This window comes from Ranitomeya variabilis, chromosome 3, assembly GCF_051348905.1.
Source record: "Ranitomeya variabilis isolate aRanVar5 chromosome 3, aRanVar5.hap1, whole genome shotgun sequence".
NCBI lineage: Eukaryota > Metazoa > Chordata > Amphibia > Anura > Dendrobatidae > Ranitomeya > Ranitomeya variabilis.
The window spans coordinates 171,985,669-172,012,090 of record NC_135234.1 but is presented as its reverse complement, the minus strand read 5'-3'; positions in this window follow the sequence as shown (position 1 = coordinate 172,012,090).

The following is a 26,422-nucleotide window of genomic DNA, read 5'->3' as shown; positions in this document are numbered from 1 at the left end:
GTTTTGCGCTCAAAAAGTCAAATGGTGCTCCCTCCCTTCTGAGCTCTGCCGTGCGCCCAAACAGTGGTTTACCCCCACATATGGGGCATCAGCGTACTCGGGATAAATTGGACAACAAATTTTGGGGTCCAATTTCTCCTGTTACCCTTGTGAAAATAAAAACTTGGGGGCTAAAAAAATCTTTTTTATGGAAAATTTTTTTTTTTAATTTTCACGACTTTGCATTATAAACTTTTGTGAAGCACTTGGGCATTCAAAGTTCTCACCACATATCTAGATAAGTTCCCTGGGGGGTCTAGTTTCCAAAATGGGGTCACTTGTGGGGGGTTTCTACTGTTTAGGTACATCAGGGGCTCTGCAAACGCAACATAACGCCCGCACACCATTCTATCAAAGTCTGCATTCTAAAACGGCGCTCCTTCCCTTCCGAGCTCTGCCATGCGCCCAAACAGTGGTCCCCCTCACACATGGGGTCTCAGTGTACTCAGGACAAATTGGACAACAACTTTTGGGGTCCAATTTCTCTTGTTATCCTTGTGAAAATAAAAATTTGGGGGCTAAAAAATAGTTTTTGTGGAAAAACATTTTTTTTCCACAACTCTGCATTATAAACTTCTGTGAAACACTTGGGCATTCAAAGTTCTCACAACTAGGGTTGAGCGAAACGGGTCGGCAATTTTCAGAAGTCGCCGACTTTTGGCAAAGTCGGGTTTCATGAAACCCGACCCGACCCCTGTGTGGGGTCGGCCATGAAGTCGGTGATCTTCTGAATCTGGAATCGGAATTCCGATACCGATTCCCGATATGTTTAAGATATCGGGAATTGGTATCGGAATTCAGATTTAAGTGTAAAATAAAGAATTAAAATAAAAAATATCGCTTGTGATTGGTGCGCGGCCGCCCATGTGACCGCTCGCGCGACCAATCACAAGCCGCAACATCACCGTGACGTCACCGGAGGTCCTGGAAGGGCTGATTCTTAGGAAGGAAGGCTGCCGGAACGAAGCCGAGGGTGAGTATATTCCTATTAGGTATATACTCACTCTCGGACACGCCCTGCTTCTTTCCGGCAGCCTTCCTTCCTAAGAATCAGCCCTTCCAGGACCTCCGGTGACGTCACGGTGACGTCGCGGCTTGTGATTGGTCGCGCGAGCGGTCACATGGGTGGCCGCGCACCAATCACAAGCCGCGACGTCACCGCGACGTCACCGCTAGGTCCTGGAAGGCTGATTCTAAGGAAGGAAGGTTCCCAGTTAGTACCAGGGCCCGTCAGAGGGTAAGTATAGCGATATTTTTTATTTTAATTCTGTATTTTACACTTAAATATGGATCCCAGGGCCTGAAGGAGAGTTTCCGCTCCTTCAGACCCTGGGAACCATTGGAAACCCAATGCACTGCATTGGGTTTCGAGTTTCGGCCGACCCCGACCCCGACTTTTTTATAGGATCGGCCGATTTCACTCGACCCGACTTTTGAAAAAGTCGGGTTTCGTGAAACCCGACCCGATCCTATAAAAGTAAAGGTCGCTCAACCCTACTCACAACACATCTAGATAAGTTCCTTGGGGGGTCTAGTTTCCAAAATAAGGTCACTTGTGGGGGGTTTCTACTGTTTAGGTACATCAGGGGTCTGCAAACGCAACATAACGCCCGCAGACCATTCTATCAAAGTCTGCATTCCAAAACGGCACTCCTTCCCTTCCGAGCTCTGCCAATGCGCCCAAACAGTGGTCCCCTGTTATGATCTGGTGACCTTGGAGCCGCATGAAACTTTCTCTGGAGATGGTGGAACCTGTACTGACCGCAATCCTGAACTAACACCGCAACTAGAAGTAGCCGTGGGGTGTGCCTAACACTCCCTAGACACCTCGACACAGCCGGAGGACTAAATACCCCTATAGATGGAAATGGGAATGCTATCTTGCCTCAGAGCAGACCCCCAAAGGATAGGCAGCCCCCCACAAATAATGACTGTGAGTAGGAGAAGAATAGACACACGCAGGTAGAAAACAGGATTTAGCAAAAGAGGCCACTCTAGCTAAATAGGAAAGGATAGGACAGATAACTAGGCGGTCAGTATTAAAACCCTTCCAAAAATATCCACAGCAGATAATACAAAAAGTTCCACAATCTAACTAAAGACATGGAATGTATATCTGCCACTCCAGAGAATCCAGCAAGACTGAGAAAATACTGACACAATCTAAGCTGGACAAGAAAACACAAAGAATAGCACTGAATTGTGAAGCACACAACATGTGTGCCAAAGGAAAAAAGAACCAGACTCTTATCTTTGCTGATTTGGCAGAAAGGCAGGAGGAACCAGGCAGAGGTCCTACACCTCCCAACAACAATTGACAACTGGCAAGGACTAATGAATCCTGCACGCCTAAATACCCCAGTCAGATCTGCAATCAGCAGATACACCTGACCAGGGCTGCAACTCAGGGGCAACTGCATTACCACCTACAACCACCGGAGGGAGCCCAAAAGCAGAATTCACAACAGTCCCCCCCACACATGGGGTATCAGTGTACTCAGGACAAACTGGACAACTACTTTTGGTGTCCATTTCTCTTGTTACCATTGTGAAAATATAAATTTGGGGGCTAAAATATCTTTTTAGTGGAAATTTTTTATTTTTTTTATCTAGATAAGTTCCTTGGGGGGTCTAGTTTCCAAAATAGGGTCACTTGTGGGGGGTTTCTAGTGTTTAGGTACATCGGGGGCTCTGCAAACCCAACATAACGCCCACAGACCATTCTATCAAAGTCAGCATTCCAAAACGGCGGAAACTCTCCTTCAGGCCCTGGGATCCATATTAATGTGTAAAATAAAGAATTAAAATAAAAAATATTGATATACTCACCTCTCCGACACAGCCTGGACCTTACCGCTGTGAACCGGCAGCCTTCTTTGCTTAAAATGAGCGCGTTCAGTACCTTCCATGACGTCACGGCTTCTGATTGGTCGCGTGCCGCTCATGTGACCGCCACGCGACCAATCACAAGCCGTGACGTCATCCCTCAGGTCCTAATGTCCTAGAAGGGAATTTAGGACCTGAGGGATGACATCGCGGCTTGTGATTGGTCGCGTGGCGGTCACATGAGCGGCACGCGACCAATCAGAAGCCGTGACGTCATGGAAGGTGCTGAACGCGCTCATTTTAAGCAAAGAAGGCTGCCGGTTACTACCAAGGCGCGTCCGAGGGTGAGTATATCCCTATTTTTTATTTTAATTCTTTATTTTTTACATGGATATGGATCCCAGGGCCTGAAGGAGAGTTTTCTCTCCTTCAGACCCTGGGAACCATACACTGGGAACTTCCGACTCCGATTCCGATTCCCGATACCACAAAAGTATCGGATCTCGGTATCGGAATTCCGATACAGCAAATATCGGCCGATACCCGATACTTGCGGTATCGGAATGCTCAACACTACTCACCACACATCTAGATAAGTTCCTTGTGGGGTGTAGTTTCCAAAATGGGGTCACTTGTGGGGGGTTTCTACTGTTTAGGTACATCGGGGGTTCTGCAAACGCAACATAACACCCGCAGACCATTCTATCAAAGTCTGCATTCCAAAACGGCTCTCCTTCCCTTCCGACCTCTGCCATGCGCCCAAACAGGGGTTTACCCCCACATATGGGGTATCAGCCTACTCAGCATAAATTGCACAATACATTTTGTAGTCAAATTTCTCCTGTTACCCTTGTGAAAGTTAAAATTTGGGGGTGAAAATATAGTTTTTGTGGAAAAAATATGATTTTTTTTTATTTTCATAGCTCTACATTATAAACTTCTGTGAAGCAGTTGGGGGTTCATAGTGCTCACCACACATCTAGATAAGCTCTTTGGGGGTCTAGTTTCCAAAATGGAGTCACTTGTGGGGGGTTTCTACTGTTTAGGTACATCAGGAGCTCTGCAAATGCAACATGACGCCCGCAGACCATCCCATCAAAGTCTGCATTCCAAGTGGCGCTCCTTCCCTTCCGAGCCCCGATGGGTGCCCAAACAGTGCCCCCCCACATATGGGGTATCAGTGTACTCAGAACAAACTGGTCAACAGATTTTGGGGTCCAATGTCTCCTGTTACCCTTGAGAAAATAAAAAATTGCAGGCTAAAAATCATTTTTGAGGGAAAAAAAAGGATTTTTTATTTTCACGGCTCTACGTTATAAATTTCTGTGAAGCACTTGGAGGTTTAAAGTGCTCACCTCACATCTAGATAAGTTCGTTAAGGGGTCTAGTTTCCAAAATGGGGACACTTGTGGGGGTTTCTACTGTTTAGGCACATCTGGGGCTCTCCAAACGCGACATGGTGTCTGATCTCAATTCCAGCCAATTCTACATTGAAAAAGTAAAACGGCACTCCTTCTCTTCCAAGCTCTGTGGTGCGCCCAAACAGAGGTTTACCCCCACATATGCGGTATCGACATACTCAGGAGAAATTGCACAACAACTTTTGTGGTCTAATTTCTCCTGTTACCTTTGTGAAAATAAAAATTTGGGGGCAAAAAGATTATTTTTGTAGAAAAAATGCAATTTTTTATTTTCACGGCTCTATGTTATAAACTTCTGTGAAGCACCTGGGGGTTTAAAGTGCTCACCACACATCTAGATAAGTTCCTTAAGGGGTCTAGTTTCCAAAATGGTGTCCCTTGTGGAGCGTTTCCACTGTTTAGGCACATCAGGGGCTCTCTAAACGTGACATGGCATCCGATCTCAATTCCAGCCAATTCTGCATTGAAAAAGTAAAACGGCGCTCCTTCTCTTCCAAGCTCTGCGGTGCGCCCAAACAGTGGTTTACCCCCACATATGGGGTATCGGCGTATTCAGGAGAAATTGCACAACAAAATTTATGGTTAAATTTCTGTTTTTACACTTGTGAAAATAAAAAAAAATGGTTCTGAAGTAAAATGTTTGCAAAAAAAAGTTAAATGTTCATTTTTTCCTTCCACATTGTTTCAGTTCCTGTGAAGCACGTAAAGGGTTAATCAACTTCTTGAATGTGGTTTTGAGCACCTTGAGGGGTGCAGTTTTTAGAATGGTGTCACACTTATTTATTTATTTATTTTATTTATAGGTTATTTTCTATCATATAGACCCCTCAAAATGACTTCAAATGTGATGTGGTCCCTAAAAAAAAATGGTGTTGTAAAAATGAGAAATTGCTGATCAACTTTTAACCCTTATAACTCCCTAACAAAAAAAATGTTGTTTCCAAAATTGTGCTGATGTAAAGTAGACATGGGGAAAATGTTATTTATTAACTATTTTTTGTGACATATCTCTCTGATTTAAGGGCATAAAAATACAAAGTTTGAAAACTGCAAAATTTTAAAAATTTTCGCCATATTTCCATTTTTTTCATAAATAATCGCAATAATATCGAATAAATGTTACCACTAACATAAAGTACAATATGTGATGAAAAAACAGTCTCAGAATCAGCAGGATCGGTTAAAGCGTTCCAGAGTTATAACCTCATAAAGTGACAGTGGTCAGAATTGTAAAAATTGGCTCAGTCATTTAGTACCAAATTGGCTCTGTCACTAAGGCTGGTTTCACACGTCTGTGTCTCCGGTACGTGTGGTGACAGTTTTCTCACGTACTGGAGACACTGACTCACGTAGACACATTAAAATCAATGTGTCTCTGCACATGTCAGCTTGTTTTCACGGACCGTGTGTCCGTTTGAAAAACACGGAGACATGTCAGTATTCGTGGGAGTGCACGGATCACACGGACCCATTAAAGTCAATGGGTCCGTGTAAAACATGTACCGCACACGGATGCTGTCCGTGTGCAGTCCGTGTGCCGTGCAGGAGACAGCGCTACAGTAAGCGCTGTCCCCTGCTTGTGGTGCTGAAGCCGCCATTCATTTCTTCTCTCCAGCAGTGTTCGCTGGAGAGAAGGAATGAAAAATCATGTTTTTTTTAATTTTTTTTGCGGTTGAAATAAAGTTCACCCCTATGGGAGGTGGAACCGCATATTCATCACTGTAATGAGCGGCACCACGTGACCGCTCATACAGGACAAGCTGCGGCGCTGAGAGGAAGCATCGAGGGAGCTGGGTGAATATTTTATTTTCAGCGGGCGGGCGCACAGGGGATGGGAGGGGGTTGGTTACGGGGAACTTTATTTCAACCACAAAAAAAATTAAAAAACCATGATTTTTCATTCCTTCTCTCCAGCGAACGCTGCTGGAGAGAAGAAATGAATGGCGGCTTCAGCACCCAAAGCAGGGGACAGCGCTTACTGTAGCGCTGTCTCCTGCACAGTCCGTGTGGTACCCAGTCGGCACACGGGCAGCACACGGCTGCCGCACGTGTGCCACACTGATGTGCCACGTGAGCACACGGACACGGATAACTCCGGTACCGATTTTTCAGGTACCGGAATTATCTGGACGTGTGAGACTGGCCTAAGGGGTTAAGGAGACTTTTGAAGCAAGTAAAAAGTGTAAAAATGTTTTTAAAAATATAAAAAAATGTAAAAAGTCTAAAAGTTCAAATAACTTTCCTTTGCCCCATTCAATGTGAATACTTTTCTGCACAATGATGACAAAAGTATTCTTGGAGTGATACCTTTATTGGCTAACCAGAAAATAACATGTTTGCAAGCTTTCAGAGCACAGAGGCTCCTACTTCAGGCAAGATTACAAATAGATTAATAAGAAAAAAGCACAACATTTAAGGGATAGTCAAGTAGGACATTTCTTCATGGGGTGGGAGGCGTGATGCCTCCTAAAGATAAGCCAAGGAAATCAAATTGGGCATTTTGTTACAAATGGAGAGGCAGTGGGAATGTTTTTATCGCAACAGTGCAATAAAATGTAATAATAGACGATCAAAAGATCATATCTGCACCAAAATGGTATTGATAAAAATTTCATCTTGGCGCACAAAAAATAAGCCCTCACCCAACCCGATATAATGAAAAATAGAGACGTTAAGGGTCTCGGAAAATAGCGCCATTTATTTATTTATTATTTTAACAAAATGTGGATTTTCCTTCACCACTTAAATTAAAAAATAGCCTGGACATGTTTGGTATCTGCAAACTCGAAATGACCTGAAGAATCATAATGGCAGGTCAGTTTTAGCATTTAGTAAACATGGTAAAAAAAGAAAAACAATTGTGGAAATGCACTTTTTTTTGCAATTTCACCACACTTTATTTTTTTCCTGTCTTCCAGTACACTATATGGTAAATTCAATGGTGGTATTTAAAAGTACAACTCGTCTCTCAAAAAATAAGCCCTCACATGATGGTTTTGACAGAAAAAAAAAAGCTCCGAGAAGAAGGGTAAAATTAAAAAAAATTAAAAAAGGAAAATGGCTCGGGGGTGAAGGGATTAAGGGATTAAATTAGGTTAGTTTTTTATTTTTTTAATTGCGTTTTTAATCTGTTTTATTTTTTTACATGCATTTTTTTTGCATTTTTTATGCTGGGGCTTTTGTCTTTTTTTAACATGCCATGTTGTAAATAAAGCTGTTTTGTTTTTGATACTTTCTGGTATTTGGCTTTGTCAAAACGTTATTGATATACATTTGTGTGTGAAAAAGTGTTTGCCCTCCTACCAGATTTCCTATTGTTTTGCATGTTTGTCACACTTAAATGTTTCAGATCACAAAGGAAATATAAATATTATACAAAGATAACACAAGTAAACACAAAATGGAATTTTAAATGAAGGTGTTCATTATTAAGGCTATGTGCACACATTGCAGATTTCCTGCAGATCCACAGCATTTTTTCAGTGCAGAAACGCAGATCCGTAAGTGATTTACAGTACAATGTAAATCAATGGCAAAAAAAATGCTGTGCTAAATTTCTGCATGGAAAACGCAGCGGATTAAAAAAAGGACCATGTCAATTCTTTGTGTGGATCTGCAGCTTTTCTGCACCCATTCCATAATAGAAATCCGCAGGGGTAAAAACACAGTAAATCCGCACAGAATCTGCACAGAATCTGCAGTAAATCCGCAACAAAAATGCACAAGATCCACAAAAAAAGCGCAGATTTTGACCTGCGTTTTCTGCCAAGAGATGCAGAATCCACACAGAAAATTCCACAGGCAAATCCGCAACATGTGCACATACCCTAAGGGTAAAAGAAATCCAAACCTACAGGGCCTGTTTTATCCCTTAATAACAAAGACCGTCATTTAAAAACTGCATTTTGTGTTTACTTGTGCTATCTTTGTATAATATTTATATTTTTTGGTGATCTGAAACATTTAATTGTGACACACATGCAAAAACATTGGAAATTAGGAAGGGGCAAACACTTTTTCACGCAACTGTATTCATGTAGGGATTATGTGCGTTTAGTATCTATCCATAGTGGAAACACACAAATCTGTTTTTTACCTGCAGATGTTCTGAAATTTTATGGGGAAAATCTGCATATAAAACTCAGCGTACCCGCTAGAGAAACTGACATGCCTGGGCAGGGTAGTCATGGATGAGCTGCTGCTTCTGCCCTACAGGAAAATCCTGTCCAAATCCCAGTGTGCTGCTTAGGTAACGTTCACATTTGCGTTGTTGGGAGCAGCGTCGCCGATGCAACGCAAAACGCATACACAACACTGCGTTTTTTGACACATGCGTTCAACGTTTACATGAATTTTGGCCGCAAAAAAACTGCATCATGTAGCGTCGGCTGCGCCCGGACTGTTGAGCCCAAATGACGCATGCGTCAGACAATGCTAGACAACGCATACCGGCGCATGCCCATGCGCCCCCCATGTTAAAGATAGGGGCACATGATGCATGCGTCGGTATCCGTCGGCGACGCTGCGCCCAACAACGCAAATGTGAACGTAGCCTAAGTGTGGGGTGCATCACACTTATTTATGGGCCATACGCAGTGGTGGATTATAATGAGGTCAATCTGGGCGGTAGCCCAGGGCCCAGTGGTGTGGGGGGCCCTGGGCTACCGCTGAGATTGACCTGGGCCGCCATCAGGGCATTACTGCCCTGACTGGCGTATGGGGCATGGTGGGCAGAGGGGGCCCACATCGGGCCCCGTCTCATATGCTCACCAGGCCCCTACCGGCGCTGCGGCAGTTTAACGCTATTGACGTGCTGGACAAGAAATGCTGGACACAGATGGGGCAGAGATGCCGGACACAGATGGGGCTGAGATGCTGGACACAGATGGGGCAGAGATGCTGGACACAGATGGGGCAGGGATGCTGGACACACTGGGAGCAGAATGCTGGACACACTGTGGGCTGAATGCTGGACACACTGGGGGCAGAATGCTGGACACACTGGAGGCAGAATGCTGGACACACTGGGGGCTGAATGCTGGACACACTGGGGGCTGAATGCTGGACACACTGGGGGCTGAATGCTGGACACAGGGGACTGAATGCTGGACACACTGGAGGCTGAATGCTGGACAGACTGGGGGCTGAATGCTGGACAGACTGGGGGCTGAAAGCTGGACACACAGGGGGCAGAATGCTGGACACACTGGGGGCAGAAATGCTGGAGACACTGGGGGCAGAAATGCTGGAGACATTGGGGGCAGAAATGCTGGAGACACTGGGGGCAGAAATGCTGGAGACATGGGGCATAATGCTGGAGACATAGGGGGCAGGATGGAGATATGGGGCAGAATGGAGATATGGGGCAGGATTGGAGACACTGGGGGCAGGATTGGAGACAGATCGTGCAGGATGAAGGGGCAGGATTGGATCATGGGGCAGGATGGATACGATGGAGACAGATGGGCCAGGATGGGGAGATCATATGGGGCAGAATGGATACTCATGAGGGCAGGATGGGAGAACATATGGCTGAAGCCAGGAATGAGACATACAGGGCCAGGATGGGGAATATTATTACCATAGGGACTAACTTAGGGATATTATTACTGCAGTGATGTATTTATTTTATTTTTTTAGTATACTGTTTTAAATGAGGGGGCAGGCCTGTTACTGTGTAGAGTGACACTATGTTGCCTCTTTTTCTTCATGTGGTGTAATGTAGAAGTTGGGAAAAATTAAGTAATGGGTTCTGCAAGCGGAGCTCGAGATAACTGTGTTATTTCCTGAAGAGATGAGCCCTGGCTGGAAGAAGTGATAGCGGTCTGTGCTGGATAAAAGATGGAGGACTTCACCTAGAGACGTCACTGGTGAGTCAGTGTGTTACCTGTACACTGACACTATCCACTGTATACTATATACAGAGCTCCTGTGTATAATGGCAGTTATGGTGATAGTATTGTGTTTTTTTTTATTACTGATCAGTATTGCAGTATTAGGTAATTATGTGGAGGTAATATGTGGTCTGGACATGGTGTTGTGGTATTTGTTTCTTGTATGTGCTATTTGGTCACTTTGTGGTGGTAATATGTGGTCTGGTCATGGTGCGGTGGTATTTGTTCTTTGTATGTGATATTATTCAGTCACTGGTGGTAATATGTGGTCTGGTCATGGTGTTGTATTTGTTACTTGTATGTGATATTATTGGTCATTTTGAAAATTGAAAAATAAATAAAAATATACCTAAATTGTATTTCATATTTTAACAAATATTTAATAGGCTACAGTAGCGTAGGGCCCGGCCAAAAGTGTCTACCGTGTTAGGGTGGCGGCTTGAAAAATCTTTTGGCCAAAACAAAAGCTGCCAGTTATATGTGTGATCTGGTGGTGGGAACTGTTAATATGTGATAAGTGAGAAGTAGAGTTTCACTCAGCAACTATTTTTCTGGAATAATCTGGTTCAGGTATATGATGACCCCGTCGCATGACCCTGTTACATGACCAGGGGGCCCACAGAGTTTGAACAGCCCGGGGCCCTGGCTACCCTTAATCCACCCCTGGCCCTTGGCCTCTACTGGCTCCAGGTGTCAGGACCCTGAACATTTTTTATTACCTTTTGTGCAATACTGCCATTTTCCAAGATGGCATCTTTGGTCTCATGTGCACTGTGTTTTCTTGCTATAAAACTCCACCCCAGCCTTCAGTCTGTGCTAGAGTATTCTGCCTTGCATCCAGCTCCTGACCCTGGTAACTGCCTGGCTATATACCTGCTCCTGTGAACCTGTGTGGTGATCCTGCTACTCTGCTCTGAGTTCCTGCTGCATACACCAGTTTCCAGTAATCCTCCTTCATCTGCTGCTCGTGTTTACTTCCATCTGCATTTGCTGGACATGTAAGCTGTTGCTGCTCTGCAAAAACCTGAGACTGTTACCCGGGCCTCCCTGGTTGAGCTAAGATATTATTTGAACTGCCTTATAAGCATAGCTATCTGTGTTTGGACTAAAACAAGGACTTATTCGTGTCAAGTATCCTCAAGAATAATTGTGCTTCATAGACTTTCTGCGTGATTGCATTTTCCTCTGAAGTTTCCTATAGACTGCTAAGCTGTGTTTAATATTAACACCAAGTGTTGTGGACTTGAGTTTCTCTCTGCACCTGTTTGAATCACCGTGTGATAATATAGACTTTACCACTTATAAAACTGTGTCCTGTAGTTGTCTTGTTCCACGCAAAGAGTCTCCTGAGTTATCCCCTATTATTATTACAGGATACTCTAGCCAAAAAAGAGGAGACTGCTGGAACAATGACTGCAGAGAGCAGATTAGAGCAGGTGTTTTCCATAATTAGATCACTGCAGAAAGATGTGGAAGGTCTGCAAAAGAAGATTGGAAGCTTTTAACACAATCAACAAGTGTTTGGACAGACTTTGCAGGACTTAAGCACCCGCATGGCAGCCCAGGAAAACAAACTTGCTGGCATAGAGTCCCAGTATGGATGGGCTTTTCAGGACATAAGCACGCAAATAGCTGTTCAAGCGACTTTACCCTCTGGGCAACCGCCACCAGCTAGCCCACCTAAGTTGCCCCCATTCAGATTTAATGGTGATCGCGACAAATTTCGTGGCTTTGTGAATCAATGTATGCTATATTTTCATGTGCATGCTGACCGTTTTCCTAATGATAGATCCAAAGTATTGTGTGTAATAATGCTGCTGACCGCACGAGCGCTCGCCTGGGTGAATCCAATGATTGAGTCTCGTGACCCACGGTTAAATAACTTGGATGATTTCTTGGCCGCTATGGCATTAATGTTTAATGACCCTAATCACCGTGCAACCGCTTAATCTGCTTTATTGTCTTTACGCCAGCGCCAGGCTAAACGTTCTGTTATTGAGTATACTACTGAATTCAGGAGATTAGCGGTAGATACCAATTGGGACAGTTATGCACAATTGCCTATTTTTAAAAGGGGTCTGTCTAGTATTGTAAAAGGTGAACTAGCTCGCTCTGAGTCACCACAAGAGCTAGAGACATTTATACAGCATTACCTTACTGAGCGTAGGCAGGAGAAGTTTGTTGCATATAACTGTATTTCTAACTTTTCCCTTCCTTCCAAAGAGCCTGCAGGTAAAACATCTCAGGAGGTGTAGGAGGTGCCCATGCAAATTGATTCCATTCAGAGGTGCAAGATCAATGAGCGCCAGGAGCATCGCCTTCGTGAAAGTCTATGTTTCTACTGCGGCCAGTCTGACCACTTCTTGATCAATTGTCCTAAGTGTCCTAGACAGCCTAACAAGGTGCTAGCAGCAGTAGGGGAGTATGACAACTGTGATGATGAATCTGACATCTCTGAATGTAGCCTGCCTTTAAACGCTGTATTCCATTCACTTTCTATGACTTCACCCCCCAAGGAGCTTAAGGAAAATAACTTTTACTGTTCTCTCCCTATTAAGATCCTGTCTTCAGGACTGTGGATTTCCAGTGCAGCTATGATTGACTCTGGTGCAGGTGGCAATTTCATGGATATCGCTTTTGCCAAGGAACATGGTATTGAAATTCAGCAAAGAGCATCTCCAATTACCATGGAAACAGTGGATGGGTCACCTTTAATCTCTGGGCCTGTGGATCAGGAGGCCGTACCCCTTGAAATTTTGTTGGAGCCTAATCATCAGGAGCAACTTTCTTTCTTGCTAATTTCTTCTCTTCATTTTCCTGTGATTTTAGGCATTCCTTGGTTGCGTTCTCAGAACCCAATTATCAACTGAGAGACCAAGGAGATTATCTTTCCAACAAGGAGCAACTCAGCGTTAACAGAAGCTGTCCCTGAGTCCATGGCTAATGAACCACATGTACAGGTACAGGTATTTTCTTTACCTCCAGCATATAAAGAGTTCTCTGACATCTGTGACAAGAAGAATGCAGATCAGCTTCCTCCACACAGGCATTATGACTGTCCCATTGAGCTGCTTCCTGGGGCAGCTATTCCTTTTGGTAACATATACCCTTTGGCGGCACCTGAGCTTCAAGCCTTAAAGGAGTATATTGATGAAAATCTGGCCAAAGGCTTCATATGTCCTTTTTCCTCACCAGCAGGGGCACCTATATTTTTTGTAAAAAAGAAGGATGGGACTCTGAGACCCTGTGTTGACTATCGGGAACTCAATAAGGTAACCATACGAAACCGTTACCCTTTGTCTCTGATTCCCGAATTACTGGAAAGAGTCCACCATGCTAAGGTGTTCTCTAAACTGGATCTTCGTGGGGCTTATAATTTGGTGCGTATTCGTCCAGGGGATGAGTGGAAGACAGCACTCAGATGCCGGTATGGACACTTTGAATATCTTGTGATGCCCTTCGGGCTTTGTAAAACCCCTGCAACGTTTCAACACCTTGCTAATAACATTTTCAGAGATTTGTTGAACCAGTTTGTGGTGATCTATTTGGACGATATACTAATCTTTTCTGACTCTTTACAGGAACATGAAGAGCATGTCAAAACTGTTTAAAGACGTCGGAAAGAGAACCATCTGTATATTAAGCCGGAGAAATGCGAGTTCCATCATTCTGTGATACAGTTCTTAGGTTATATCATCTCTCCCCAGGGGCTGAACATGGAATTTGGTAAGATTCAGGCTATCCTTGACTGGCCGGTACCCAAGAACGATAAGGACTCGGAGGTCCAACGTTTTATTGGTTTTGCAAATTTCTACAGACCCTTCATTCAAAATTTTTCTGATATTGTCCGTCCCATTACTTCCTTGACAAAGAAGGAAAAGCCCTTTAAGTTGTCATCACAGGCTCAAGAAGCTTTTGATCAGCTTAAGATCTGTTTCACATCAGCACCGCTGTTGATACACCCAGATCCAACACTTCCTTTCATTGTGGAGGTGGACGCTTCTGATAATGCTTTGGGGGCTATTCGCTCCCAAAGAACTGGAGAGAAGGGTCTGCTACATACTTGTGCTTTCTTTTCCCGTAGACTAATCTCAGCAGAGAAGAATTACGACGTGGGAGACAAGGAATTGCTGGCTATTATTGCGGCTTTCAAAGAATGGAGGCATCATCTGCAAGGAGCAGCACAAGAGATCATAGTGCTAACTGACCATCGCAATTTAGAGTTCCTTAGATCCGCTAGATGTCTTTCTCCTCATCAGGCTCATTGGAACTTATTTTTAGATCAATTTAACTTTGTTATCTCGTACCGTCCATGTTCTCATAATGGGAAGGCTGATGCTTTATCCCGAATCCATGCTGCGCATTCCGTACCTGGAGCCCCGTCCAAGACCATTCTATCTGATGCCAATTTCAACGGAGTTATCCACGATCAGGACTTGTGGAAGGAGTGCAGGGAGGCCTATGAAGGTGATGTATTTCTGGCCAACCCACCTGTGGATATTAATCTTGTCTTTAAGGGTGGCATGTGGTTCAGAGATTGACGTATCTATGTCCCTGAGGTCGTCAATCTGCAGATCCTCAAGTTGGTACATGACTCCAAGTTGGCTGGTTACAGGGGGGTACAGAAGACACAAGCGTTCCTGAGCCGATTCTTCTGGTGGCCAACTTGCCTGAAGGATACCAAGAACTATGTTCTCTTTTGCGAGGTATGTGCTCATTACAAGACTCCTCATGTGGCACCTACGGGTCTTCTACAACCATTACCTGTTCCTTCCCGCCCTTGGGGGTCTATATCAATGGACTTTATTGTGGAGCTGCCTACATCGGGGGGGCATGAATACAATCATGGTGGTAGTTGATCGCCTTACTAAAGCTGCTCATTTTGTTCCGTGCACCGGCCTCCCCTCAGCTAAAGATACAGTGAACTTGGTTATACAGAATGTCTTTCGGTTGCATGGGGTTCCGGATGAGATCATCTCTAACCGTGGAGTACAGTTCGCTTCAATATTCTGGAAGGGGTTTTGCTCTGCACTCAATATTAATGTCTGTCTCTCTTCCGCTTACCATCCTCAGACAAATGGTCAGACTGAGCGTACCAACCAGACGCTGGAACAATATCTAAGATGCTATGTCAGCCATCTCCAGGATGATTGGTTGGAGTTGCTGCCATTAGCCGAATTTTCATATAACAATTCTCAGTGCGTCTCCACTAAATTTACACCTTTCTTTGCCAATCTGGGTTATCATCCGTGTATCTTACCTAGGTCTCCAATTAATTCTCCTGTTCCGGCAGTGGAGGAAAGGCTGACTGCGATGAGGCAAAATCTGGAGGTTCTGAAGGAATCCCTGACCACAGCTCAAGAACGTTATAAGAGATTGGCTGATAGATTCCGTAAACCTGCACCCATGTTCAAGGTAGGAGACTCCGTGTGGTTAGCAACTAAGAATCTGAAGTTAAACGTTCCTTCATAAAAACTTGGACAGAAATTCATTGGCCCTTTCAAGATCAATGGTATTGTGAGCTCTGTGGCCTGCCGGCTGAAGCTGCCTAGGACTATGAAGGTACATACAGTTTTTCATGTATCTACTAAAGCCTGTATCTCCTAATACCTTCCAGGGATGTGTTGTGCCACCTCCGCAGCCTGTGGTGATTGATGGGCAAGAACAATTTGTGGTGGAGGAAATTGTTGATTCTAGGATTCGCAGGAATCGGCTCCAATATCTGATAAGATGGCAGGGATATCCCTCTGAGGACGACTCTTGGGAACCTGTGGAAAACATCAATGCCCAACAGATTTCCCGTTTTCATCAGAGATTCCCTGAGAAACCAGGTCCAGGATCGTCCTGAGGCCGCTTCTAAGGAGGGAGTAATGTCAGGACTCTGAACATTTTTATTACCTTTTGTTCATTACTGCCCTTTTCCAAGATGGCGTCTTTGGTCTCATGTGCACTGTGTCTTCCTGCTATAAAACTCCACCCCAGCCTTCAGTCTGTGCTAGAGTATTCTGCCTTGCATCCAGCTCCTGACCCTGGTGACTCCCTGGCTACATACCTGCTCCTGTGAACCTGTGTGGTGATCCTGCTACTCTGCTCTGAGTTCCTGCTGCATACACCAGTTTCCAGTAATCCGCCTTCATCTGCTGCTCGTGTTTACTTCCATCTGCATTTGCTGGACGTGTAAGCTGTTGCTGCTCTGCAAAAACCTGAGACTATTACCCAGGCCTCCCTGGTTGAGCTAAGATATTATTTGAACTGCCTTATAAGCATAGCTATCTGTGTTTGGACTAAAACAGGGACTTATTCATGTCAAGTATCCTCAAGAATAATTGTGCTTCATAGACTTTCTGCGTGATTGCATTTTCCTCTGAAGTTTCCTATAGACTGCTAAACTGCATTTAATATTTACACCAAGTGTTGTGGACTTGAGTTTCTCTCTGCACCTGTTTGAATCACCGTGTGATAATATAGACTTTACCACTTATAAAACTGTGTCCTGTAGTTGTCTTGCTCCACGCAAAGAGTCTCCTGAGTTATCCCCTATAATTATTACACTAGGCTTCCATCTTCCAGTACCACAACACACAATCCAGGGGACACCAGATACTTTATAGCAGTCAAATGTTTACTGGGCAGATTGTGGTCATTACAATAAAGCATGTGGGATGGGACACAATAGGTTACAGTCTTTCCCACAGGTACCGGACATAACTTCATTCCTAGTACTCGGTCTGGGTCGAGCTTCCCTCTTGATTACTCCTTTAGCACTAGGTATTGTTCTTCACCGATGGCAGTGCATCCATTACCTTCCACCTCTGAGAGTCTGAGTCCATCTTTGCCTGCAGCACAACAAGCTCAGCAGGCCCAAAGGCCTTGATGTCCATCTCGAGGTCCCAGGGACAACAGATGGATTTGCACAGAATGGTTGTATGGCAATCCATTGCCCCGAGTAACAGACTCATGTTGGCTCTATCAGCCTACTGCATTTGACCTCGGCAATCTTCATCACACTTTCTTTAACTAAACACTATTCAGTAAGTAATCTGCTATCCCTGGCACTATCCCCTCCCACTCTTGGCTATAAACAAACATTAAAAGAAGCATAACTGTCCTTGTCTGTGCCAGCTACCTTTGGATGGGCAGACTACCGCTTCATGCTAACAATGTAAAACATCTCTATACAGTAAGCCGATTACACTTACTACACATTACTATATACATTACATCGGCAAACATCTTACACTTCACATGACACAATATGTATAGAAGACGCAGGACATTATTCAGATTACACATCAGATTATACACAGCAGTGATGTCATGAAGGGGGGAGAAGGGCAATATGAGCATCTCCTTACACATAGAAAACAAAGTGAGCATGAGATTTCTGTAAATCCCATCCACTTTGCTGAAATGGTAAGACACATTTCCACATTTTGCCATTGGAATTTTTGACCATTCCCCAAGGTAAAACTGCTCTAGCTCCTTCAAGTTAGATGATTTCCTCTGGTAAACAGCAATCATCAATTCTGACCACATATTCTCAATTGGATTAAGTTCTGGGCTTTGACTAGTCCATTCAAAACATTTACACATTTCCCCTTTAACCAATAACCTGTAGTGATGCTTTAGCAGTATGCTTGTGTCATTATCTTGTTGGAAGGTAAACCTCCATCCCAGTCTCCCCCATCTCAGATCACTGATAGACAGAAACAGATTTTGGTCAAAAATATGTCTGTATTTAGTACCATCCATCCACTCAACTCAGACCATTTTCCCTGTCTCTGCTGCTGAAAAACATCCCTGCAGCATGATGCTGCCACCACCATGTTTCATTGTGGGTATGGCATTTATTGAGGTGATGAGCTGTGTTGGTTTAGCACCAGACATAGCGGTTACATTTGTGGTAAAAGAACCACAGCACCTTCCTCCATATACAGCTCTGGCAAAATTTAAGAGACCACTGCAAAAATTTCAGTTTGTCTAATTTTTCTCTTCATAGGTATATTTTTGAGTAAAATGTAAATTGCTCTTTTATTATTTAAACTTCTGACAACATGTCTCCGAATTTAGAAGCAATAAATTTTGTATTTTGTTTCCGAAAAGGAGAAATGGTCAAAATTTTAAAAAATATCCTGTGCTTTCAGACCTCAAATAATGCAAAGAAAACAAGTTCATAATCATTTAGAAACAACAATACTAATGTTTTAACTCAGGAAGAGTTCAGAATTAAATATTTTGTGGAATAACCATGATTTTTAATCACAGCTTTCATTTGTCTTGGCATGCTTTCCACCAGTCTTTCACACTGCTCCTGGCACAAAAATTTAAGCAGTTCTTCTTTGTTTGATGGCTTGTGACTATCCATCATCCTCTTTATTACATTCCAGAGGTTTTCAACGGGGTTCAGGTCTGGAGATTGGGCTGCCCATAACAGGGTTTTGATGTGGTGGTCTCTTAATTTTTGCCAGAGCTGTATTTGGGGAGTCTCCCACATGTATTTTCTCAGACTGAAAACAAATCTTACAGTTTTTGTTTATAAGTAAAGGGTTTTTTTCTGCCCAGTCTTCAATAAAGGCCACCTCTATGGAGTATATGGCTTATTGTGGTCATATGGACAGATACTCCAGTCTCTGATTGGGAACTCTGCATCTCTTTCAGGGTTATCTTTGGCCTCTGCACTGCCTCTCTGATTAATGTCCTCCTGACCCTGGCAGAGAGTTTTGGTGGGCGGCCCTCTCTTGGCAAGTTTGTTGTGGTACAACGTTCTTTACATTTAATGATAATGGATTTGATGGTGCGGCGGGGGATTATCAGAGATTAAGATATTTTTTTAAAACCCAATCCTGACTTTTACTTCACAACACTTGTTTTGAGATCTCCTTGGTCTTCATGGTGTTTGGTTAGTTGTGCCTCTTGCTTAATAATGTGGCAACCTATGTGGCCTTTCAGAAAAGGTGTGTGTAACATGTAACACTTAGGCTACTTTCACATTTATGTCCTTTTGTGACTGTCATAATGCGTCATTCTGTGGAAAAAACGCATCCTGCAATGTTGTCCGCAGGGTGCGTTTTTTTCACATAGACTTGTATTACCGACGCATCGCGATGTATGGACACACATTCCATACGTCGTGCACTGGATACATCGGTATTTGGCGGACCGTCATAGCGAAAAAACGTTCAAGGGAACATTTTTTCGTACATCATGTCCTGCACTTTAAAGCACGCATGCGCTGCCGGAACTCCAACCCCTCCTCCCTGGGAGTTTACTATGGGCAGCAGACACGTTGAAACACTGTGTCCGATGCCCACGTTGTGCAAAAAAACCATAACGTCTGTTATGGAAGTGTGAAAGAAGCCTTAGATTGCACACCGGTGGACTTCCATTCACTAAGTATGTGACTTATGAAGGTAATTGCTTGCACCAGAAATTTGTAGGGGCTTCGTAGCAAAAGGGTTGCATACATATGTCCATGCCAATTTTTAGTTAATTGACTCCATAAATTTAATTTATTCCGATATTTTTCTCACTTCACTTCACTAACTTAGACTGTTTAGGGCTGATGAATCACACACAAATGTGATCACAAAAATATTTAAACACAGGTTGTAATGTAACAAAAAAAGTTAAATTCTAAGGGAGTGAGTTCTTTTGCAAGCTACTGTATATATTGTTTGTTCTGCAGTGTAATATGCCTGTCAGCGTAATGCTTTTAGGTAGAACTAAGTTGGAAAGGGATATCTGTGCCTTTGTCATACTACAGCTTCTAAAGGGTTAAATAACAGCTGTATAATATTGCCATAGCCTGCAAATCGTGGCACATACCCAACTCATATGCCCACACCATCACTATAAAGTAATATTATATCAATGGGATGGTTCCTATATAAAATAGTACATTGGAGAATGTTAAGGTATAACCCCTTTCTGACCTCGGTTGGGATAGTACGTCCGAGGTCAGAACCCCCGCTTTGATGTGGGCTCCGGCGGGGAGCCCGCATCAAACCCGGGACATGTCAGCTGTTTTGTACAGCTGACATGTGCCCGCAATAGCGGCGGGTGGAATCGCGATTCACCCGCCACTATTAACTAGGTAAATGCCGCTGTCAAACGCTGACAGCGGCATTTAACTAGCGCTTCCGGCCATCAGGCCGGAAATGAGCGCATCGCTGACCCCGTCACGTGATCGGGGGTCAGCGATGCGTCGGCATGACAACCAGAGGTCTATTGAAGACCTCTATGATTGCTGATGCCGGATTGCTGTGAGCGCCACCCTGTGGTTGGCGCTCATAGCAATGTTGTAAATAGACTACATAGGAGCGATCTGAGCATCGCTCCAATGTAGCTGAGCCGATTGAGTTGTGACAGCTTCTAGCCTCCCATGGAGGCTGTTGAAGCATGGCAAAAGTTAAAAAAAAAGTTTTAAAAAATATGAAAAACATTAAAAAATATAAAAGTTTAAATCACCCCCCTTTCACCCCATTCAAAATAAAACAATAAAAAAAATCAAACCTATACATATTTGGTATCGCCGCGGTCAGAATCGCCTGACCTATCAATAACAAAAAAGGATTAACCTGATCGCTAAATGGCGTAGCGATAAAAAAAATTTGAAACGCCAGAATTACATTTTTTTGGTTGCCACGACATTGCATTAAAATGCAATAATGGGCGACTAAAAGATGGTATCTGCACCAAAATGGTATCATTAAAAATGTCAGCTCAGCACGCAAAAAATAAGCCCTCACCCGACCCCAGATCATGAAAAATAGAGACGCTACTGAATTTCGAGCAATTTTTTTTTTTTTTAGCAAAGTTTGGAATTTTTTTTACCACTTAGATAAAAAATAACCTACACATGTTTGGAGTCTATGAACTCGTAATGACCTGGAGAATCATAATGGCAGGTCAGTTTTAGCATTTAGTGAACCTAGCAAAAAAGCCAAACAAAAAACAAGTGTGAGATTGCACTTTCTTTGCAATTTAACCGCACTTGGAATTTTTTTCCCATTTTCTAGTACATGACATGCTAAAACTAATTATGGCCTTCAAATGTACAACTTGTCCCGCAAAAAATAAGCCCTCACATGGCCATATTGATGGAAAAATAAAAAGTTATGGCTCTGGGAAGGAGGGGAGCGAAAAACGAAAACTCAAAACCGAAAAAAGCTGGGGTCATGAAGGGGTTAATGGAAATTGAATATTTTGTAACATTTTTTTCATCTAGTAGGTTAAACTTTTTATACCAACTGGTGAGGAAAATGTGCTCCATAGAGATATTTCATATTATTAATTCGCCTGTCAAATTAAATTAATTTCTCGACAAACCAGATATTTGTTTTAACAGTGATGATATTACCGATGTTTCTTAAAGGGTTTATCCACTACTTGGACAGCCTCTTCCTAAATTATGTAATCCCCTGTGTGAGATAAAGTAAAAGAAAATAAGCAAATACTCACCCAATGGTTAACTGTTACTTTTCTCCTACTGCCTTTATGATACCACACAACTTGCTTTGTCATTAACATGTCTTCTTCAACATCTATTCTCTAAAGTAACAGCAAAAATATTTGTTCTTGGTATGTCCACCTGTGTACTATATATACCCTGTATTACTCACATGTATTACTTCATAAATATTTGTAGAGGGTTAGGAAACCCTAAAGAATGATCTAATCCCACAATGATGCTGCTAACTTCGCCTTTCAAAGCATGTATTGTATACATTTAATGGTGACATATTTCTTATAACTCCTCATGATGATGCCTTGTTATACACTATACATGCCTTGTTATATGAACTATAAATCTGTAGTGTTTGTTGTCCCAGAACTTTACCCCTCTCTTCAAGTGTCCCAAAGAATTGGGCTGCTCCTCTAGCATGTACAACCACTGTTATAAATCTACAATAATTATGGGTTCACTATGTGAGGTGAATCCTCTAAGCTAGGCCATTTCTTTCTACAGGAGACTGCTGTGTACATAACATAGGAGACACTGAAACTGCTGTGCACTTTACATCATATAGGATATACTGACACTGCTGAATATAAATCACGTAGGATACCCTGAGACGGCTGCATACATCACATAGGAGAAACTGAGACTGCTGTATACTATACATCACAAAGGATGCCCTGAGACTGCTGTATATGCATTACATAAAAGACACTATGACTGTTTTATGCTTCACATAGCATACATTGAGACACTGCTTTACATACATCAAGTTTCCACAATCAGTGATGGTTTGGGGAGCCATGTCATCTGCTGGTGTAGGTACAGTGTGTTTTATCAAGACCAAACTCAGTGCAGCCATCTACTAGGAAATTTTAGAGCACTTCATGATTCCCTCTGCCAACAAGCTTTTTGGAGATGTAAATTTCCTTCTCCAGCAGGACTAGGCACCTGTCCACACTGCCAAATGTACAAATACCTGGTTTAAAAACAACAGTATCACTGTGCTTGATTGGCCAGCAAACTCACCTGACTTTAACCTCATAGAGAATCTATGGGGTATTGTCAAGAGGAACATAAGAGACACCAGACCCAACAATGCAGACTAGCTGAAGGCTGCTATCAAAGCAACCTGGGCTTCCATAACACCTCAGAAGTGCCACAGACTGATCGCCTCCATGACACGCCGCATTGATGCAGTAATTGATGCAAAAGGAGCCCCGCCCCGACCAAGTATTTGCTGAACGTACATTTCAGTAGGCCAACGTTTTGGATGTTAAAATCATTTTTTCAAGCTAGTGTTATAAAGTATCCTAATTTACTGAGATAATGACTTTTGGGTTTTCATTGTCTGTAAGCCATAATCATCAACATTATCAGAAATAAACAGTTGAAAAACATCACTCTATTTGTAATGACTGTATCTAATATATGATTTTCACTTTTTGTATTGAAGAACTGAAATAAATTAACTTTTTGATGATATTCTCATTTTGTGAGATGTACCTATATATACAGTGGCTTGCGAAAGTATTCGGCCCCCTGGAACTTTTCAACCTTTTCCCACATATTATGCTTCAAACATAAAGATACCAAATGTAATTTTTTGGTGAAGAATCACTGATCTCTGATCAGTCTTCTACTTGTTTGAGATGAAGGTTTAGAGGGACAGCCGGGTCTTGGTAGATTTGCAATGGTATGATACTCCTTCCATTTCAATATGATCGCTTGCACAGTGCTCCTTAGGATGATTAAAGTTTTGGAAATTATTTTGTATCCAAATCTGGCTGTAAACTTTTCCACAACAGTATCACGGACCTGCTTGTTGTGTTCCTTGGTCTTCATGATGCTCTCTGTGCTTGAAGCAGAACCCTGAGACTATTACAGAGCAGGTGCATTTATACGGAGACTTGATTACACACAGGTGGATTATATTTATCATCATTAGGCCTTTAGGACAACATTGGATCATTCAGAGATCCACAATGAACTTCTGGAGTGAGTTTGCTGCACTGAAAGTAAAGGGGCCAAATAATATTGCACGCTCCACTTTTCAGTTTTTGAATTTCCACAAAAATTTAAAATAACCAATAAATTTCGTTCAACTTCACAATTGTGTTCCACTTGTTGATTCTTCACCAAAAATTTACATTTGGTATCTTTATGTTTGAAGCATGATATGTGGGAAAAGGTTGAAAAGTTCCAGGGGGCCGAATACTTTCGCAAGGCACTGTATATATACACTCCTCAAAAAAATATAGGGAACACTTAAACATCAGAATATAACTCCAAGTAAATCAAACTTCTGTGAAATCACACTGTCCACTTAGGAAGCAAACACTGTTGGACAATCAATTTCACATGCTGTTGTGCAAATGGAATAGACAACAGATGAAAATTATTGGAAATTATCAAGACACAATAAAGGAGTAGTTCTGCAGGTGGGGACTATAGACCACATCTCAGTACCAATGCTTTCTGGCTGATGTTTTGGTCACTTTTAAATGTTGGTTGTGCTTTCACACTCGTAGTGGTAGTGCAGCTAATCCAGGATAGCACATCAAATCGAGCTGTGGCAACAAGGTTTGCTGTGTCTGTCAGCGTAGTGTCCAGAGACTGGAGGCGCTACCAGGAGACAGGCCAGTACACCAGGAGACATGGAGGGGGCCGTAGGAGGGCAACAACCCAGCAGCAGGACTGCTACCTCAGCCTTTGTGCAAGGAGGAATAGGAGGAGCACTGCCAGAGCCCTGCAAAATGACCTCCAGCAGGCCACAAATGTGCATGTGTCTGCACAAACGGTTAGAAACCAACTCCATGAGGATAGTCTGAGTGCCCAGTGTCCACAGATGGGGGTTGTGCTCACAGCCCAACAGTATGCAGGATGCTTGGCCTTTGCCGCAGAACACTAGGATTGGCAAATTCGTCACTGGCGCCCTGTGCTCTTCACAGATGAAAGCAGGTTCACTCTGAGCGCATGTGACAGATGTTACAGAGTCTGGAGACGCCATGGAGAGCAATCTGCTGCCTGCAACATCCTTCAGCATGACCGGTTTGGCAGCGGGTCAGTAATGGTGTGGGGTGGCATTTCTTTGGAGGGCCGCGCAGCCCTCCATGTGCTCGCCAGAGGTAGCCTGACTGGCATTAGGTACTGAGATCCTCAGACCCTTTGTGAGACCATATGCTGGTGCGGTTGGCCCTGGGTTCCTCCTAATGTAGGACAATGCTAGACCTCATGTGGCTGGAGTGTGTCAGCAGTTACTGCAAGATGAAGGCATTGAAGCTATGGACAGACCCGCCCATTCCCCAGACCTGAATCCAATTGAACACATCTTGGACATCATGTCTCGCACCATCCACCAACGTCACGTTGCACCACAGACTGTCCAGGAGTTGACGGATGCTTTAGTCCAAGTCTGGGAGGAGATTCCTCAGGAGACCATCCGCCGCCTCATCAGCAGCATGCCCAGCCATTGTAGGGAGGTCATACAGGCACGTGGAGGCCACACACACTACTGAGCATCATTTCTTTGTCTTGAGGCATTTCCGCTGAAGTTGGATCAGCCTGCAACTTAATTTTCCACTTTAATTTTGAGCATCATTCCAACACCAAATCTCCATGGGATATTAGTTGTGATTTACGTTAATAATTTTTAGATTTTATTGTTCTCAACACATTCCAATATGTAATGAATAAAGATTTACAACTGGAATATTTCATTCAGTGATATCTAGGATGTGGGATTTTAGTGTTTCCTTTATTTTTGTCAGGACTCTGAACATTTTTTACCTTTTGTGCATTACTACCCTTTTCCAAGATGGTGTCTTTGGTCTCATGTGCACTGTGTCTTCCTGCTATAAAACTCCACCCCAGCCTTCAGTCTGTGCTAGAGTATTCTGCCTTGCATCCAGCTCCTGACCTCTGATTACTCCCTGGCTATATACCTGCTCCTGTGAATCTGTGTGGTGATCCTGCTACTCTCCTCTGAGTTCCTGCTGCATACCCCAGTTTCCAGTAATCCTCCTTCATCTGCTGCTTGTGTTTACTTCTATCTGCATTTGCTGGACATGTAAGCTGTTTCTGCTCTGCAAAAACCTGAAACTATTAACCAGGCCTCCCTGGTTGAGCTAAGATATGATTTGAACTGCCTTATAAGCTTATCTATCTGTGTTTGGACTAAGACAAGGATTTATTCGTGTCACGTATCCTCAAGAATAACTGTGCTTCATAGACTTTCTGCGTGTTTGCATTTTCCTCCGAAGTTCCCTATAGACTGCTAAGCTGCGTTCAAGTGTTGTAGGCTTGAGTTTCTCTCTGCACCTATTTGAATCACCGTGTGATAATATAGACTTTACCACTTATAAAACTGTGTCCTGTAGTTGTCTTGTTCCACGCAAAGAGTCTCCTGAGTTATCCCCTATAATTATTACAATTTTTTTGAGCAGTGTATATATACATATTTAAAACTATAAATATATTTTGTTCATTTTTTTATAAACTTTCTTCTTTACTTTCTTCTTTAGTCCCTTTAGGGAACTTGCCCCTTCATTCATCCAATTGCTTATACTATATACTGCAATACCACAGTACTAACCAACCAATCCTAAATATAATTAGAGCATGCACATCAGCCAATGTACATACAAACACAACCTGGAAGCTTGTAAGTCTCCAGAATAAAGAAGAGATACATGTGAATGCTTAAAACCTGTAACGTTTATTAGAAATAATTAAAATAAATATAAAAAAAACAGGGAAAAAATCTGAAAGAGAAACACATATTG